Source organism: Myodes glareolus, chromosome 2 (assembly GCF_982192425.1).
Source record: "Myodes glareolus chromosome 2, mMyoGla1.1, whole genome shotgun sequence".
Lineage (NCBI taxonomy): Eukaryota > Metazoa > Chordata > Mammalia > Rodentia > Cricetidae > Myodes > Myodes glareolus.
In genome coordinates this window covers 112,332,958-112,353,285 of record NC_142027.1, presented here as the reverse complement: position 1 = coordinate 112,353,285, position 20,328 = coordinate 112,332,958, and positions in this window count along the sequence as shown.

Here is a 20,328-nt window from a genome sequence, read left to right as displayed (position 1 = left end):
GTGATGCATGTGTGTATGTGTGTGACGCATGTGTGTGGTGTGTGTGCATGTGTGTGTGATGGATGTGTGATGGATGTGTATGTGATGTGTGTATGTGTATGTGATGTGTGTATATGTGTATGTACACACAAGTGTTCATGCACACCCACATGCACATTTGTTCACCTGTGGATGGAGGTCAAAGGTCAATGTTTGGAGGAAGGGAGGAATGGAAGAAAGGGAAGGAGGAAGGACAGAAGAAAGGGAGGGGAGGAGGGAGGAAAGGTGGAGAGAACCTGAGGACATGTCACAAATGCAGTAGCCACCAGCAAGCAGCCCGGCTAACAGCTAACTCTGCCTCCCGAATGCCTTGGAACATCTCCAAAACAAATCAGGCCCGAATGCTCAGCATCAGCAAATCTTTCTACCTCCTATCAGGGGCCTCCCCCAGATGTTAGCTGTAGCCTCTAGCCAAGCAACCGGCCACCCGTTCAAGCCCCCGCAGTTGCACCTCATAAAGATTTTATGGGGCCATTCCATCGCAGAGTGATGGAGGCAATTAACTTCCATCCTGGTTTTATTGTGGAAAGATGTTGCGAGCTTGGTCCAGGAGAGCAATGCCAGGCGCCGGCTCAGGAAACCCGGCCGCCAGGGCTCAGTGGGGTCTGCTCTCAGAGCAGGTGCACAGGCAGATGGGTGGCTCATGGCTAACAGGCTGCTCCACGCTCACCACCCAGGAGGCTGGCACTGAGCCCCGAGGCCTCACTGTCATAGCCAAGGTCCTGGACAGAACTGGACTCAACCATCCCTCACTCTGTGTAGGATGGAGCAATGCTGAATTCACCCCAGAGGAATGCACGGTTATAAAAATCTGTTCTGTCAGCCTTCCTGGCTTACTCCTGCGCCCATTATGAACCCATCTCTCCCAGGGTTGCCAATCCAATTTCATGTCAGACATCTGCAGGGCCGCTTCTGCTCATAAGTGACGGGAGAATGAGGGAGAACGGAAGGCTTGTGATGTTAGGAGACGAGAATAAGGGCAATGAAGGACAGGATGACCGATGTGCTCTGTCCAGAGTACTTTGTGTGAAGCCGGCGTTTCCTGGGCAACGGTCTCTGGCCCACCCTCAGACCGGAGTCTTCTCCGTCCCCCTGCCAGGCTGGCAGACCCAGCTTGATGTCACCTCCTCCGCTTTCACTCCTAAGGCTGAGTTAAGATCTTTGGAGACTCTGAACATCGAATTTGGTGATGCGCTAACCACTGTCCCAGACTCACGGTGAAATTCACACAAAGGTGTGTTTTCCAGGACACAAAATTTCCATTGCCTGGGATTGGAAAGATGGTTCAGCAGTTAAGAGCATTTGCTCCATGTTTGGCTTCCAGTACTCATAATCCATTTTCTCACAACCCCCTGTGAAACCTCCAGTTTCAGAGAGTACAACACCCTCTCCTGGCCTCCATGGGCACTGCACTCATGTGCACATACACATACATATAATTAAAAGTGAAGTAAATTTTCTTTTAAAACCTCCATTGATGCTGGGGTTTAAAAAAACCTTTTCAAAAATTCTGTCTATTTGTCTGTCTATCTTTCAAGGGTCAACAATTGAGGTTGTGTGTGTGTGTGTGTATACATGCGTATATGTGCTTGTATACATGCATATATGTGCTTGTATACATGTATATATGTGTGTGTGTATATACATGTATATGTGTGTATACATGTATGTATGTGTATGTGTGTATATGCATGTATATGTGTGTTTGTATGTATATATGTATATATATCAAATATACATGAATAAAAATATTTTTAAATTTTTGAAAAATGGGCTGGTGCTACATGTCTTTAATGCCAGAACTTGGGAGCAGAAATGTGTTCTGAGGGCAACCTGATCTATATAGGAATTCCAAGCCAGTCGAGTATAAATAGTGAGACTCTGTCTCAGAATAACAGTAATAATAATAATAATAATAATAATAATAATAATAATAATGAGAAATAAAATTAAAATTAAGTTACTCAAATGAGCAAATGGCTAGAACAACCATAAAAGATACATGCTATCCCTACCCTCCTATAAGCAACCCTAATAAACTCACTGGTCTACAAAATTGGGCTTTTGTGGTATCTTTACTTTGATCTATCACTGGTTTCCAATCTAGGGTGAGTAGATATTTCACAGCCTCCTGGAATAGAGTCACATAGCAGAGATCTCTGCCCGCTTGTCCAAATCCACACTTCGAAAAGACAGTGGAGGGCAATTGTTCTTCCAGGGAGCCGCTGTCTGGGCACAGGATCGAGGCTTTGCTGAGCTGCTGGACAGTCAGCTCTTCCACAGCTTCCCCTGAGCAAGCATCACTGGAGAGAGGTACGATGGATAACTAAAGACCCAGACATTTGGAGCTGCCTCTGTTTACTTTGATATGACCCCCGTGCCGGGCTAGGAACTCAAGCTCCTAACCTCCCTCCATCAAGGATAGGTCTGACCTGAAACTGTGAAACTACTGAAGGAAGCTGGGGCGTGACGGGGCCGGCATGGCCGTAACTCAGGTGCTTAGAAAACTAAGATAAGAGGAGTCCGTGGGTTCCAGGCCAGCCTGGGCTACACAGTGAGATCCAGTCTCAAAAATTGAAGGAAAGAAAGAAGGAAGGAAGAAAATACTTCAAGATATTGGCTCAGCAGCCAAGAGTGCTTGCTTTGTGAGCTCGAAGACCTGAGTTGGAATCTCCAGCAGCTGTGTCAGAAGCTGGGCATGGCTGTACGCACCTATAACCCAGCGGGAGAGTCAGAGACCATGGACACAGAGAGTTAGTTGTCAAGCCTCATAGGCTACTTAGTTAATTTCAGAACAGTGAGAGATGCTGTCTAGGGGGAAGAGGGCTGGAGAGGGGAGGGGATGGAACTGTAAATGCTGATAAATGCATATTACATATTGTTTATTGTTTATTATGTACTATATATGTACATGAGTATAAAAACCTTAATACTATTGATGAGCACATAAATTAGTGTGGTAATCAACATGAAGCATCCTCAAAAAGCTAAATATAGGGGCTGGAGAGATGGCTCAGAGGTTAAGAGCACTGACTGCTCTTCGGAGGTCTTGAGTTCAATTCCCAGCAACCACATGGTGGCTCACATCCATCTATAATGAGATCTGGTGCTCTCTTCTGGCATGCAAGCATACATGGAAGGAATGTTGTATACATAATAAATAAATAAATTCTTAAAAAAAGGAATTAGGCATTATATAGTTTAATATACAACACTTGGTTTAATTAAATATGTTTTTTTAAAAGTTAAATATAAAGCAGCTATAAGACCAGAAATACCACTCCCAGACACACAACCAAAGGTATCTAAATCAGCACGCCACAAACACACTCAAGCTTAGTACGACACTATTCACAATAGCCAAGTCATGGAGTCAGCCTAGGTGTGTGTCCACCCACAGATGAGTGGATAAAGAACATGTGAATGGGGCTGGAGAGATGGTTCAGGAGTAGGAACATTGGCTGCTCTTCCAGAGGATCTTGGTTCCATTTCCACTGTGAGCACCCAACTGGTGGCTCACAAACACCTGAAACTCTAGGTCCAGGGGAGTAGGGGAGTTGATACCTTCTCCTAGACTCTGAGGGCACCAGGCACACACATGGTACACAGATATATATGCATACAGAACACCATATATATAAAATAAGAAGAAAAAAGAAAATACAGTGTGTTTATACAATGGAGTAGTATATACAGATATAAAGAAGAATAAAATGAGCATTTGCAGGAAAATGTATGGAATTTGAATGGCATCATGCTAAGTAAAATAAACCAGAATCCAAAAAGACAAGTACCATTGTGTAAACTGAAAACAGGTGTCCAAACATCAAAGAAAAATTAAAGTAGGAGAAGAAGCTAGGGAAGGAGAGATGACAAAGGAGAAAAAGAGGGAGTAGAAAGATAGGTATATGCCAGGTGTGGTAATACACATCTTTAATCCCAGCACTCAGGAGTCAGAGGCAGGTGTATCTCTGTGAGTTCAAGGCCAGCCTGATCTACAGGGTGAGTTCCAGGACAACAAAAGCTACACAGAGGATTCCCTATCTCAAAAAAAGAAGGAGGGGGAGGAGAAGGAAGAGGAGAAAGAGAAAGAGAAGAAGGAGGAGAAGAGGAGGAGGAGGAGGAGAAGAAGAGGAAGAGGAAGAAGAAGAAGGAGGAGGAGGAGGGGGGGGAAGGGAAGGAAGGAAGGAAGGAAGGAAGATACATGCATGCATAAAAATGTAGCAGTGAAACCTACCAATTAGTATAATTAATACATTGATAATGACCACAATCAAACTAAAGGATAAGGCATGTATGATGGTTAACTATTGTCAACTTGATAGAATTTAGGATCATCATGATAACAAACCTCTAAGTAAATCAGTAAGGGAGTTTCTAGATCAGGTTAACTGAGGTGGGATGACCCACCCTGAATGTGGGCAGCCCCATCCCATGGTCTGGGTTTCCAGACCGAATAAGAAGGAGAAAGTGAGCTGAGCACCAGCATCCATCTCTCTGCTTCCTGACTGTGGGTAACAGGTGATCAACTGCTTCATGCTCCCACCCCTGTGCCTTCCCCATCCTTTATGCTCTGGAACCATGAGCCAAAGTCAACTTTGATCATCAAAGTTAACAGTGATTATCATTTTAACAGTACCTAGGATTTCCTAGGAGACTAATCTCTGGGCATATCTGTAAGGGATTAAGTTAGTTGAGTTAACTGGGGTGGAATGTGGATGTCACCATTCCGTGAACTAGGGTCCCAGACTCGGTAAGAAGACAGGAAGCTGAACAGTGTCGTTCATCTCTCTCTGCTTCCTGACTGCGTATATAACACAGCCAGCTACTTCCAAGAGGAAACATGGTGTTGATCTGGAGAAATGGCTCAGTGGCCAAGAGCCCTCAGTACTGTTTCAGAAGACTGGAGTTCAGTTCCCAGCAGCACCGGTACCTGGTGGCTCACAACTTCTTGCAACTCCAGTTCCAGGAGATCTGACGCCCTCTGCTGGCCTCCTTGGACACCTGCACTCATATACACAGACACATAGATACACACATACTTATAAATAAATCTCTTTAAAACTTCTTAAAGCATTTCTACAGTTTTCACATATAGGGGCACTGGGTAGTAGACTAACAGGATGGACCACAGTGCCTTCAAGTGAACAATTTGCCCACGAGAGAAGAAATTCAACTAATACGTAAACTGGTCAGACTGTGGGATCTGGAGTATGTTTGAGCAGTCTGCCTTTCTAGCAAGCTTCCAAATGTACTCCAGGGAATGGTCATGGACATACACACCTTTAGTAGCAGTTTAAATGGTATTACCTGGGCTCAGGAGATGGGTTCGATGGGTTAAGTCTTTGCCTTGTAAGCCTGGGGATCTAAGTTCAATCCCCAAAGCATGTTAACAAAACAGATTTAAAAAAAATAAAATAACAGATGTGATAGTGTGAGCTCACAGTCCCAGCACTGGTGATACAGAAACAGGAAGATCCCTGGGCTGTCCGGCCACCCAGCCCAGCCTACTTGGAGAGTTTGGGGTCAGTGAGAAACTGTCTTTCAAAATAGGTGGTCAGCACCTAAGAAAGTATGCCCAAGTTTGCCCTCTGGCCTCTACCCAAATACATGCCCACATATTCTCTCCCTCCTTCCATCTCTCCCTCCCTCTCTCTTAATCTCTCTTTCCCTCTCCTCTCTCCATCTCATCTCTCCTCTTTCTCCCCTCTCCTCCTTCCTTTCTCACCTTCTTCCCTCCCTTCCTCTCTTTGAATTGGGATACTGTCTTCTACTCTTAGGCTGGGACTTAACCCCCACCAGGGTCTCAGTCCTCTGAACTCCAATGCCGTGTCTACCACTGATCTTCTTGGGTCTCCGTCATACACGTAGCAGGTGGAGGAACTCCCCAGCCTCCACAGTCACAGGAGCCACTTCCTCGTGATACACAGCATTGTCTCTTTGGCTTACGATGGAGCTATGAGCCAAGAGACCTGTGGAAAATACTAAAATACTGTAAGTCAAAGATGGCTTTCCTATAGCTAACCTACCAAAAACTGTTGCTTAGCAACACAATCAGATGTAAAGTATCAATTGTTTTCCGTTGTGATTGTGTGATTGATTGGGAACGGGGGCTCCCCTCCCCCCCCACCCCGTTCATCATCTTGCAAATTGCCAGCACAGACAAACATCAAAATTCAGAGTTTGAACTACAAATCTGTTATAGTTTGTCTCCCCATCTGGATCACGTGTTTGAGCACTCATTCCCCAGCCAGTGGCGCTCTTTTGGGAAGGTGGTGGAACATTTGGGTCAGGAAATAGGACTGGATGAAGCAAGTTACTAGGGGTGAACATTTGAGGGCTGTCACCTGGCTTAACTTCTGGCCCGATTGCTCTGCTACCTGATCAGCCGAGTGTAACATGAGGGTCTGCTTGTTGGGGTTTCTGTCCCGCCAGGTACCCCACAACCGGCAACTCCCAAGGAAAATCACACACAGGACTCCATAATATTATAAACTGATTGGCCCATTAAGTCAGGCTTCTTATTAGTCCTTGTAACTTATATTAATCCATTATCATTATCTATGTTAGCCATATGGCTTGGTACCTTTTTCAGCTGTCAGCTTACATGTTGCTTCTTCAGTGGTCTGCGCAGGAATGGCGGAGGGAGCTTCCTGCTTCCCAGAATTCTCCCAGTCTCTTTGCTCCACCCCTCTTCCTGTCTGGCTTTCCCGCCTATACTGCCTGCCTGGCCAATCAGCGTTTTATTAAAATATGATTGACAGAATACAGACAATTTTCCCACATCAGCCGAGATGTGAACAAGCCACCAGCCAGTGCAGCCATCATGGCTTCCCTGCACTGGTAGTTTAAATGAAAAATGCACCCCACCAGGCTCATGTATTTGTACACTTAGTAGCCAGAAGGTGGTGCAGTTTGAGGTTATAGAACCTTGAGGGGGTGGAGCCTCACTGGACGGTTTACAGCCTTGTCCCATTTCTTTTCCTCCCTCTCTCTTCTTGTGTGTATGAAAATGTCATTGACCAGCCGGGCAGTGGTGGCGCACGCCTTTAGTCCCAGCACTCGGGAGGCAGAAGTAGGCAGATCTCTGTGAGTTCGAGACCAGCCTGGTCTACAAGAGCTAGTTCCAGAACAAACTCCAAAAGCTGCAGAGAAACCCTGTCTCGAAAAAAATAAAAAAGGAAGGAAGGAAGGAAGGAAGGAAGAAAAGAAAAGAAAAAGAAAATGTCATTGACCAATCTTCCTGCCCCTGCCCCTGCCCCTGCCCCTGCCCCTGCCACTATGTCATGCCTTCCCTGCCATGATGGGCTCTATCCCTCAGGAACTATAAGCCAAAATAAGCCCTCCCATCCGTAAGTTTCTTTTGGTCATGGTATTTTATCACAGCAATTGAAAAGAAGCTAAGACACCTTTCATGGTAAACTAAATACACTGAAACTGCAATAACAGTTTAAACTGAAACAGCATAAACCTCTCCTCTTTTATGTTGCTTCTATCCAGAATGGGGTCACAGCAATATAAAAACGATTATACAAGTGTCCGCTGAATGTGGATAGGCTTTTACCAGTGTATGTTAGTCAGGGTTTCTACTGTTGTGAAGAGACACTATGACCACGGCAACTCTCATAAAGAAAACATTTAATTGCAGTGGCTTGCTTACAGTTTCAGAGGATCCGTCCACTATTATGGCAGGGAACATGACAGCGTGCAGGGCAGATGTGGTGTTGGAACTGAGAATCCTATGTCTTGACTCAGAGGCAACAGGAAGTCAACTGACTATCACACTGAGTGAAGCTTGAGAAAAAGACCTCAAAGCCCGCCCCCACAGTGACACACTTCCTCCAACAAGGCCACACCTACTCTAACAAGGCCACACCTCCTAAGAGTGCTATTCCTTTTGGAGGCCATTTTTTTTTTCAAACCACCACACATTATAAGGTTAAAAAAAAATCTAGGTCAAACCATCATTAGAAAGGGTCTATCTTATGTCTATATCTTATTGATATAACCAAAAAATACCACAGAATGGGTACTTTATAAATAATTTTTTACTCCTCTCAAATCTTCATACAAAAAAACTATTTTTTACAATACTAGAGATTTAACTCAGAGTATTGCACATGCTAAGCAGCCACTCTCCACTGAGCCACGCCCCAGCTCCTCACTGGGGGATTCTAGGCAGGGGCTCTACCACTGATCCACACCCCAGCCCCTCACTGAGGGATTCTAGGCAGGTGCTCTACCACTGAGCCACACCCCAACCCCTCACTGGGGGATTCTAGGCAGGGGCTCTACCACTGAGTCACACCCCAGCCCCTTACTGCGGGATTCTAGGCAGGTGCTCTACTACTGAGCCACACCCCGGCCCCTCACTGGGGGATTCTAGGCAGGGGCTCTACCACTAAGTACTCTCCACAGAGCCATATCTGCAAGTCTCCAGTTTCTTGCTGAGGGATTCTAGACAAAAGCTGTAAGCATGTACATGTGTTTGTATTTCTTTCTCTCTATCCATATATCTATCTTTCTACTAAGCTACCCGTCCATCCGTCCGTGTGTGTGTGTGTGTGTGTGTAGACCAGAGCCCCGCCTTGAATGTCATCCTCACTTCTAACTAAGTACCCTATCTGTCCTGACAAATACTTATTGTTTATCTGGGGCCACTCTCAGTTCTGGGATGCAGGAGGACCTGGAATCCCATCCAATACAACAGAGAGTGCTCAGTTGCAGGATGTCAAGCACGACACTGTGGCAGGTGGTCCAGATCTCACTATGTAGTCCAATCCTCAAACTCTGCATGTAGCCTAAGCTAGTCTCACACTTACTATGTGGTCCAAGTTAGCCTTGAACCTATGATCCTCCTTCCACAGCCCTTCAGGCGCTGGATTTACAGGCCTGTCCACTTTACCCGGCATCTCCTGGGTTGTCTTCAATTCCAATTTTTTAAATTATTTTATTGGAAAAAAAATGTATATATTTTGGTTCTGTTATACCCTTTCCCCCACCTAACCAACCACTTTTTGAATGGATAAGGCCCACTCCTTGAGATAGAACCCATACCTGACACCGCTAAAGTGGCCAATAATCTGAGACTAGCCAGGTTATGGGTCTAGGGATAAACCTAATATGGTAATTCTGCTTTAAAATATATAGCAATAACAGCCTTGATACAGGGAGGAGGAGTTTGGTCCTGCCTCAACTCAGTATACCAGACTTTGTTGACTCCCAAAGGGAAGCCTTGCCCTCTCTGAGGAGTGGATAGGGGGCAGGATGGTGGAAGTTGGGGGTGGGAGAAGTGGAGGGAAAGGGAACTAGGACTAGTATGTAAAATGAAAATTAAATGAATAAAACAGAATATAGCAATAAAATGACTTCTAACGATATACTACTGTACCCATAGATCAACGCCTTGCTCAACCCACATCAGAGAAGCTGCTTCTTGTAGTAGACGGGAATTAACCCAGAGACCCACAACTATATAATGTGCGGAGAGTGTGGGACTTTGAAGCACTCAGTCCTAAACAGTATGTCTTTATCAAACCCCTTCCTCAAGGCTCAGGGGTCTATGTGGAAGAGGAAGCAGAAAGATTGTAAGAGACAGAGGTAATAGATGACTCCAAGACAAGATGGAGGCATAGGTGAACTCAGGGACAGAATTAGCATACAGAGACCAAGCCAGATGGGGTCCCAGCACCGAGAGAGAGAAGTAGACACGGGGTCCCACCCGGTACCAAGAAGTTCTCTGCAACTGACACCCGCTGACAAAGGAAAAATCAGTTCTCTCTCATCCTAATTGTTGTTGCCTGAAGCCTCGCATCAGCAATAAGAAACAAACGCAGTTACTAACCTAGCCAGCAAGCTCCCCTGCCCAGGACAGAGTCCAAGAGGTGACCGTGGAGCTGGAGTCTATGCAGCCCTGACAGTTCAGTGCTGCCCGAGCCAGCTCAAGCTTAGAAAGGACGCTATTCCAGCTGGCCGGCTCCCAGCTCTTACCAGGAAGCCTGCATCTGAGACCAAAGGAAGCAAGAAAACGAGAAAAGGCCTTATCCAGCTGGCAGGAGAGGGTGGCACGCACACTGCAACCTGCTGATGTCCTTTGCACCTCTGACGTCCCTGCCCGCCCTCCCTTCCTCTCCAGGGATGCCTTCTTAGATGCCTCCTCCCCTCTCCTCTTTCTTCCCTTCCCTTCTCTCCCCTCCCTTTTCTCTCCTCCCCCTTTTCCTCTTCTCTCCTCTCCTTCCTCCCCTCCGTCTTCCACGGGGCTAGTTTCCTGAAGGCCCGTGACCTCCCCCGTCCCCACGGCCCTCTGCTCTGTAGCCAGAGTGGCAAATGTGCCCTCTGTCAAGGTACAGTCATTGGCTCTAACCTGTCCTCCTTCCAATTAGGCTGCCAGCGCCTGCCGTTGACCTGGCCCCTGTCCCAGTTAAAGGCTCAGATTAGTCACATAGGGGTCAAAGAACTCAACCCTGCCAGGGCTCTCTCCAAAGACGATGGAGCAAGAACACGGACCCAGCACCTGAGGCCCAGAAGCACAGTCTCCCCCTCATTAAAACTGCGTCCTTCATAAAATGATGCATGGAGACCACCGTGCATTCGTCAGCCTCGTGCTCCCTATTTCAGAACCACAGCTGACAGCCGTGGTGACCACTGTGACCCTGCACTGGTGTCTTTCTCTTCCTGAGTCCAATCTGACAGTTTTTTTTTTCTTTCTCCAATACGTGATCTCATGGTCCATAAAGCTAACATCTACTTCTTGTCTGTCCGTCTCTATCTATTATTTACTGTCCATCTACTGTCAACTTTTTATATGCCTATCTCTTATCAAGCATCTATCTATTATCAATTATCTATCACCTAGCAATCACCTATTATAACGAGTCTTTCTCTGTCCCGGCAGCCAGATCCTCAATACTGACACCAGAGACTTCCTATTAATTATGAAAACTCCGCCTTAGTTTAGGCTTGTCCCACTAGCTCTTTTAGCTTAAATTAACCCATTTATTTTAGTCTACGTTCTGTTGCGAGGCTCCTTACCTCATCTGCCAACGTTGCTTCCTCCACGTCTGGCTGGTGACCCTGCCTTCTTCTTGCCAGAGCTTTCTTGCTGCCCATAAATCCTCCTGCCCAGCTACTGGCCATTTAACTTCTTATTACACCAATAGCAGCAATACGTTTTCACCCAGTGTAGAAATATCTCACAACAACCTGTCCTCATCTATCTACCATGCATCCCTTATCAGTCATCAATTTATCATCAATTATTTACCTACATAATATCATCTATCACCTATCCATGTCTATTTACCCATCACCTACCACTTATCCGTCATCTATTCAATCTATTAAACATTCATCTACCACCTGTCAATCATCTATAAATCAAACAATCATCTATTTATAATCCACCCATCATCTATAATCTATCAATCCATATCAACCATCTATGATCCTTCTATCATCTATCTATAATCATTCATCGCTATCAATCAGCTATCTATTCTCTGCATACCAATTATTTATAATATAGCAAGAATCCACCTATCTATATCATCTAAGTATCTATCTTTCTGAGAGAGAAAGACTCACTTTGTTACCCCATCCTATCCTGGAACTCACCATGTAGCCAAGGGAGCCTCAATCTCACAGCAATCCTCCTACCTCAGCTTTCCAGTGGTTGGAATTACAGGCATGCACTACCATGCCAGGATTCTGATGCTTTCTTTCCCAGCAGTGATGAGCCACAGAATACTCATGGCTGGTCCTATCTGTTTGTTTCCTACAGCACCTCTTCCTGACCCTGTCAGCTACAATTCTCCAGAGCAAGAGACTGGTACAGTAGACATAGGTGCAAACTCTATGGTTTGCGTATCTGTACATCATGACCTATGTGTTGACATTTAGTCACTGGTGCAATATATTCAGAAATAGGACTTTGGGGTAAAAATGAAGTGTCCTCATGAGTGGAAATAGTGCTCGTATAAAAAAGACTGGACCATGGAAGTTGGAGAAGTAGAGCCTGCTCAACCTCCACACATGCATCATGGCAAGAATGTGGCCACATATACACTAGATAGATAGATAGATAGATAGATAGATAGATAGATAGATAGATAGATAGATAAAAAAGAAGATAGATAGAAGATAGAACAATGATAGAAGATAAATAGATAATAGACAGACAGATAATAGAGATAGATAAATAGATAGATAGATAGATAGACAGACAGACAGATAGATAGATAAAAGATAGATAGATAGATAGATGAATAGATAGATAGATGATAAAAAGAAGATAGATAGAAGATAGAACAATGATAGAAGATAAATAGATAATAGACAGACAGATAATAGAGATAGATAGATAGATAGATAGATAGATAGATAGATAAAAGATAGATAGATAGATAGATAGATAGATAGATAGATAGATAGATAGATAGATAGATAGACGTTGAAACTGAACAAAGAAGAGGAGGTCTGGTCAACACGACATCCACCCTGTCCTGCTCCTGTGAGATCATAGAACTACACCTACCAAGGACATCTGACTCCGGGGGGCAACCATCCAGAAGGACAACCCCTCTGCAACCTTCTGCTGCATCCCTTATACTCTACCCAGGTGGCTGTACCCCTCTACCAACACCTTCAAGCCAGCTACTCAGATGGTAGGCACAGGCCAGACCACTAGGGAACTCCCAAAGTTCAGGGACCCCGATATGCAATTCGGTACCATCTGCGTGGAAAGAAAGCCACAGTCGCGTGTCCCTACTTCCCCACGCCAACTGGGAACAGACTGGAGTGACAGCTGACGGGATCTGAACACGAGGACATTAAGACGAATCAGCAAACATCATCTCACCCAGGCTTCGTGGTATTTTGCTTCCAAAAAGTCAATACTTGAGCTGACAAGATGGCTCGGTGGGTAAAGACTCTTGAGGAATCCTTATTTCTCCAACTTCTGGGTGCCCACCTCTGCAATGGGAACAAAAAGCCAGACATGGTGGCAAAACCCGCAATCCCAGAACACAAGTTAGCCGAGGCGGGAGAATCATTAGTTCCAGGCCAGGCTAGACTACAGAGTGAGAGTCTGTGTCAGAGTAAATAAAAGAAAATAAAGCCACAAGGTGCCTCGCGGGGGGGGGGGGGGGGTGTGAAGATGTTCGTCACAAGCCTGATGACCTGAGGTCAATCCCTGGGACTGGGACCTACACAGCGGAAGGAGAGATTTGACTCACATAAATTGTCCTCTGACCTACACACACGCACACACACACACACACACACACACACACACCACACCACACCTCACCACAAAGTAACAGAAAATAATAGAATAAAATAAAATCGATGGGAACAAAAGTGGCATACTGATTTGCAAAGTTTGTAATGTGGTAGTCGGAAAGAGAAACGTCCCATTGGTTCAGGTGCCAGATGGTGGCGCTATTAGATGCGGTACCGTAACAGCCTCTATTGAGAATGTAATTCACTGGGGGTTTACAGCTTCACCCCACTTCCAGTTTGCTCTCTCTGCTTCCCGTTTGCAGTTGAATATGTGATCTCTCAGCGCCTGCATCCACGCCTACCTCTGGCTGCCACGCCTGCCCACTTTGATGGGCTTTGGTCCCTCTGGAACTGTGGGCCAAAAATAAATCTCGTCCTTAGATTGCCTTTGGTCATGATGTTTTATTGCAGCAACAGAAAAATAGCTAACAGGTACGACAAACGAGGACTTACTAGATTGGCCTACAAGACAAGAGTTGAGCAGTCCAACGATGGCCATCTGCATGCTGGGGAGACTGAGGACCCCGTAGCTGCCCGCTCTCCAAGTAATGGCGTATGACCGCGGAGCATCAAACTACATAGGCGGAGGCTGGTGAAGTCCAGGGAGAAAAAGCTTAAGTCACATTAAAGTTGAATTCCTCAGCATATCTCTGTCGGTGACTGGCAGATAAGGCGAGTAGAAATCAGGTAAGTTATAGTTAGCGGTTTATTGTTTTTATTTTTAACTGTGATAATGCGCTTGGGTCTTGGTGAGAGTGGGAACCTTTTAGGTCAGATGCCTGCAGTGTCCAGAAGAGGGCGCCAGATCCCTTGCAGCTGGAGTTACAGGTGGTTCTGAGCCGCCTGATGAGGGTGACAGGAACTGAATTCAGTACTTGCAAGCTCTTAACTCCTGAACCAACTCTCCACCCCCGGGTACAACATAGTTCAATTGAGCCAGTGTAGTGTCTTCCGCCTGTAATCCCAACACTCAGGAGGCTGATAGAAGCTTGAGGACCGTCTGAGTTCAAGGCCAGCCTGGACTACAGCTTGAGACCTTGTCTTTTTTTAAAGGCTGGATACGTAGTTCAATGATCTACTAGGATACCCCAGTAAAAGACTGGGGGTGTAGCTCTGTAGTAAAACAATTGTCTGGCCTGTGTGAGGCTCTGAGTTCAATCCCTAACATCGTTAAGAAAACCAAATAAAGAAAAGGGTGCTAGGCTCCGTAAATGTGATAGCCTAGAGTGTATCAGTTCACAGTCTACCCAAAACTCACAGCAGAGACAGAAAGACTTTATGTGTATCCATCTATTAAAGGCATTGGATCAACAATTAATAATGTTCGAAAACAGAAAGTGCCAGGCCCAGATGGGTTCACAAACATTTAAGAAAGAAACGGTGCCAATTCACTACGATCTCTTCCAAAAAGAAACAGGGAGAATGTCGTCTGAGTGGCTCTGTGAGACCAGCGCTGTCCTAAAGGCAAAACCAAAGAAAATACAAGGAAAGGAAACTTACAGACCAGCCTTCCTCGTGAACACAGAGGTAAAAATAACACTCAACAAAGCGTCCACGAATCATGGGGCCAGTGTGATGCTCTGCGGATAGAGGGACTTGTTGGACAAGCCTGGCAGCCTGACCTCCAAACGAGTCGGAAGGAGAGAACGGAGTCCACAAAGCTGTCCTTTGACCTCCTCCCACATGCTTCTGCACAAACACACAAAAACAACAACAAGGGGGCTGGAGAGATGGCTCAGCGGTTAAGAGCACTGCCTGCTCTTCCAAAGGTCCTGAGTTCAATTCCCAGCAACCACATGGTGGCTCACAACCATCTGAAATGAGATCTGATGCCCTCTTCTGGCCTGCAGGCAGACATATAGACAGAATATTGTATACATAATAAATAAATAAATAAATATTAAAAAACAGCAAAAATGTGTGTGATGCATTGTATGTATATGTATGTGTATATGTATATATATGTGTGTGTGTGTGTGTGTGTGTGTGGATCAAATCCAGCAGTCTATACAAATTATTCACAGAGACTGGAGAGATGGTTCAGCAGCTAAGGTAAGATTCCAGTGTCTATATAACAAGCCAGGTTTCTCTCACACACACCTGTGACCTTCAACTCTAAGGGAGTTGGAGGCAAGAGGATTGATGGGGCTTGCAGGCTTCCAATCTAGCTGGGAAAATATGAGTTTAGGGATTAGAAAGACCCTGCCTCAAGGGAATAGGTGGAGAGCGACCAAGGAGACTATCTGACGCCCTCTACTGACCTCCATGCAAATTCACACACACACACACACACACACACACACACACACACAAATAAATAAATGAATATTCTTTAAAAGGATAAAAATTAGCTGGGTGGTGGTGGCGCACACCTTTAATCCCAGCTCTTGGGAGGCACAGACAGGAGAATCTCTGTGAGTTCAAGGCCAGCCTGGTCTACAGAGTGAACTCCAAGACAGGTTCCAAAGCTACACAGAGAAATCCTGGTTTAGACCCTAAAAGAAGAAGAAGAGGAAGAGGAGGAGGAAGGAGGAGGAGAAGATTAAGACGAAGAATTAAAAATAATTACACAGCATAGCTTCTAGTTTAGCTGTGATTTTGGAAGTTGGTGGCCAGGAGAAATGCTGGGTCCTTTACAAAGTGTAATACTGGTCTCGTGGAAGGATTTAGGTCTCATTGGATGGGATTAGTTCTTTCAAGCGTGGTTGTTCTAAAAGAACTATCCTGGTCCCCGTGTTTTCTGCCTCTCTCGGGTGCTAGGCTATCATGTAGTAACAGGGTTCCTTGCCAGAGACCATGCTGCTTGAACTTTCAAGCCGCTGGAGCCTTAAACCAAATAAACCTCTTTTCCTCATACATTTCCCAGCAATGGGTATTTTGTCATGACAATAGGACACAGATAAACACTAGGAATCACAGAATAGTCGAGGTGACCGGACAGTCTTGAGATCCTAAAACGGCAGGTTCTGAGTCCCCCGCCCCCGGGCCTTCCTAAAGTCTAGCCATTTTTGGCAAATTTCCACGCTTCTTTGTCTGTCTATTTATTTGTTTCGAGACAGATTCTCATGTCGCCTGAGAATCCCACATAGCCCAGAATAACCTTGTACTCTTCACTTTCTGGCCACTCCTTCCCGAGTGCTGGGATTGCAGGTGCCAGTTTTATGTGGCACCGGGGCTGAAACCCGGGCCTTTAGGTCTGCCGGCAGGCACTCTACCAACCGCACTACCTCTGACCGTCTTTCCTGGGTTGGTTTTTGACAAGCCTGGAGCCGTTGGTGGCACAGCTGGAGAACAGACCGCTTACCTGGCCATCGCGGGGTCCCATGCCCCTTCTAGTGGGGACATCCTGCTCTAACTACAAAACACAGCGATACACTCCGAGTATAGCGACCTCAGTGGTGTGCTCTGTACAACAGAGGAAAGTTTGGAGGAGCCACGCACTGAGTGGTTGCTCAAGGAAGTGTTCGTCACACCCCTCGGAGATGTGAACCACGGTTTAGTGATGCTATCCAAGACACATAGCCGTGACTCCAGGATAACCCCTCTTCTAAGGGCTGGGAGGTAGGGCCGGGGTCACGCTACGATCTGGACCAGTCCTTTGGTATGCCCGCCTCCCCAATTTGCTCCCCAGGAACCTGAGAAGCAATACAATACAGAGGGGAGGCGGCCACTTAGGTGTCGCTCGCGGCCACTGTCAGGGGACTGCAAGGTTGCTCAAGTCGCCTCGGTGTGTTTTCAGAACAGGAAAGTCACATCCGCAAGCCCGAGCGGCCAGAGCTGCGGGAGGAGGCTGTCGCCAAGGGAAGGCGGATCCAGGTGTGAACCGCAGCTCCAGTTCCCATCCCATGGATCTAGAGCTTCTTCACACCGCTCCAAGAAGCCCCGGATGAATAGAGCCTTGCTCCCACCCAGGAGCACCCTTCCTTGTCCTAGAAGCAGGAACAAGGGGAAAATGCAGTCACTATGAAGGATTCTGGATCCGAGGCCGGCGTTCTACCGCTAAGTCAGACCCCTAGTCCCTCATTGGTCAGGTGCTAGGGGGCGGAACCTGACTGGAGGAAGCAGGTCATTGGTGATGTGTCTTCGAATAGCATATCTTATCCTCCACCTTGGGTCTGTCTGTTTCTCTCTTTGTGTTCCACCCACTTTCAGGTAAGCAACTTTATGCCGCCCTACCCACCTACCGCGATGTTCTGCTCCGTACAAGCCCAAAGTTGCGGGGCCACCAAGTGGGGACTGAAGGGTCTAAGACTGTAAGTAAAATCAGTCTTTCTTGAAGTCCTTTTCTTTGGCTATTTTGTCACCGCGACAGGAAGCTGAGTAACCCAGCGCCCCGGGCCCTAGATGAATTTAGCAGGAACAAAGTGTATTAACAGAAACGTAGCGGCCTTTCCTCATAGGATAGCCATTTAAGGTCTGCAGGATGATTCACAGTGGACCTCCTGATGGCTACAAACCTGTTATCCCAGCTACTCAGGAGATGAAGGGAAAAGGATTAAAAGCAGAAGGCCAGTTTAGTGAAACTCTATGTCAAGAACAAACGGTAAAAGGAGAGGTAGAGAGAGAGCGCGAGCCTGGAAATAGAGCAGCTGCCTAGAATCTCCCAGTGAGGGCCTGGGGGCATCGCTAGCACATCCTAATAATGTCATTAAATTATCAATCTGTATCACTGTTGATCCTTTGGTGAGGTCACAGTCGTCCAGAGTCAATCGCTCCTCGATGATTAAATCCATCAAGTGGGGAACCAACGTTTTTGGGGGGACACTTTATATTCAATACATAGCAATACATCTATGCGGCCTGGGTGGAGAAGTGATGTTGCCGTCTCTGGTAGGTTTCTTTTGCTTTGATGAACACTGTGACCAAAAACAGTTTGGGGAAGAAAGGATTTATTTCCGCTTTGGACAGAAACTCAAGCAGGGCAGGAACCTGGAGACAGGAACTGAAGCAGAGGCCACAAAGGAACATTTCTGTTTTCTTATAGAACCCAGGACCACAGGCCTAGGGATGGCCCCACCCATGGTGGGCTGGGCCCTCTCCCATCAATCATTCATCAAGGAAATGGTCCCACAGAATCGTCTACAGGCCATTGTGAAGGAGGCAATTCCTCGGTTGAGATTCCCTCGTCCCAAATATCATCTAGGTTTGTCTCAAATTGACAAAATCCAAGGCGTACAGGTGCTGCTATCGATCCGATCCACAGTTCTTGGAGAGCTAGCGCTGGCTGCCTGTGTGGAGCTCCAGATGGACGCGGTGGCGGGACAGGTGCCCGCAGCAAACCGGAGCCGCATCAGCAGCTTCCTGACACTTTGTCCAAAAGTGTGAGAAAGGGTGCGGACTGCGGTCAAGCTCCTCCCACACTCCTCCCCTCCTCAGGAACCCTGGCGGGAGGGGCTCCCCATGGCTCCATGGCACTGTATGTCAGACTCAAAGCCAGAATCAAAGGATACAGAAAGAACCTAAGAGCCACAAAAAGACCCACTGGACAAACAGCAGGGTTTTTTCTGACCTTTCCCTTCCTTTTTTTTTTTTTAAGTTTCTTTTGTTTTGTTTCTTGTTTTTCGAGATAGGGTTTCTCTGTAGCTTTGGAGCCTGTCCTGGGTCTCGCTCTGTAGACCAGGCTGGCCTCGAACTCACAGAGATTCATTCACCTGGCTCTGCCTTTTGAGTGCTGGGATTAAAGGCGTGCGCCGCCGCCACCCAGCTTTTCCCTTCCTTCTTTAAAGGGCTAGAGAGAGAGCTCGGTGATTAAGAGCATTTGCTGTTCTTGTAGAGGACCTGAATTCAGTTCAGTTCCCAATGACTACGTTAGATGGCTCACAGCCACCTGTAACTTCAGCTCCAGGGGATTTGACACTTTCTTCTGGCCTCCGTGGGCACGTACACTGCTCTGTATACACACACACACACACACACACACACACACACACACACACACAATAGGCTTAAGGAGATACCGATACCCAGCTAGCTTGGCTCTCATCACCAGCTTCTCGGCTCTAAGGTCTCCTGGCAGATCCACTATACATCCTGACTATCATCCGCCTCTGTGACATCCTCCTGGATATGTGGATCTCATTGCCTCAGAAGCTGAGCTGGTGCCCTGCATGTCAAGTGCTCTCCACTCTGGCTACTTAATAAATTAAATTTTGTGTGTATGTGTGTGTGTGTGTCTTTAAACTCTTAAAACCCATCCTAGGGGCTGGAGAGATGGCTCAGCGGTTAAGAGCATTGCCTGCTCTTCCAAAGGTCCTGAGTTCAATTCCCAGCAACCACATGGTGGCTTACAACCATCTGTAATGAGGCCTGGTGCCCTCTTCAGGCCTGCACGTAGACAGAATATTGTATACATAATAAATTTTTTAAAAAGTGTTAAAAAAAATCCTAGGTGACACACTTCCTCCAGCAAGGTCACATTCCTAAATCTCCCCAAACAGTGCCACAGCACCACCAACAGGGGACCAAGTGCAAATACATGAGCCTCTGGGGGACATTCTCCTTCAAACCACCACAGATAGTTTTGTGTTACTTTGGCCCTGTGAGACTGTGGAAGTTGCCACTGTGCAAAGACAGGTCTTGTCACATAGGAAATGATCTATATGAATGTCAGGTGGCTGCCATGGACAGATGACCTCTAGGTGAAGCCAAGTGTGGGCTGAGAATGACCTGTAAAGGAAATGATCTCACCATCCCCACCCTGTTTTGTCATAACCACGTCTCTAGAAGTAGCTATGTTGGGTCATGTGCCAACATCGTTCTTGTCTCAGGTCATGGCTCTCCAGTGTGAGCCTGTGTCCTGTTCACCTATACACCTGGCAGGAAGCATCCCAGGGCTTCCTACTCAGTAGGTTTAGAATTGGACTTCCATGGCATTTGTATTTCTAGCAAGTTTTTCAGGTGGCTGGTGAGGAAGGGATAGCAAAGAGGAATGGTCTCCCAGCCCTGGCTATAATTTGCAACTATGGGGGGAAACCAAAACAATTTTTTTTTTGGTTTTTTTGAGACAGGGTT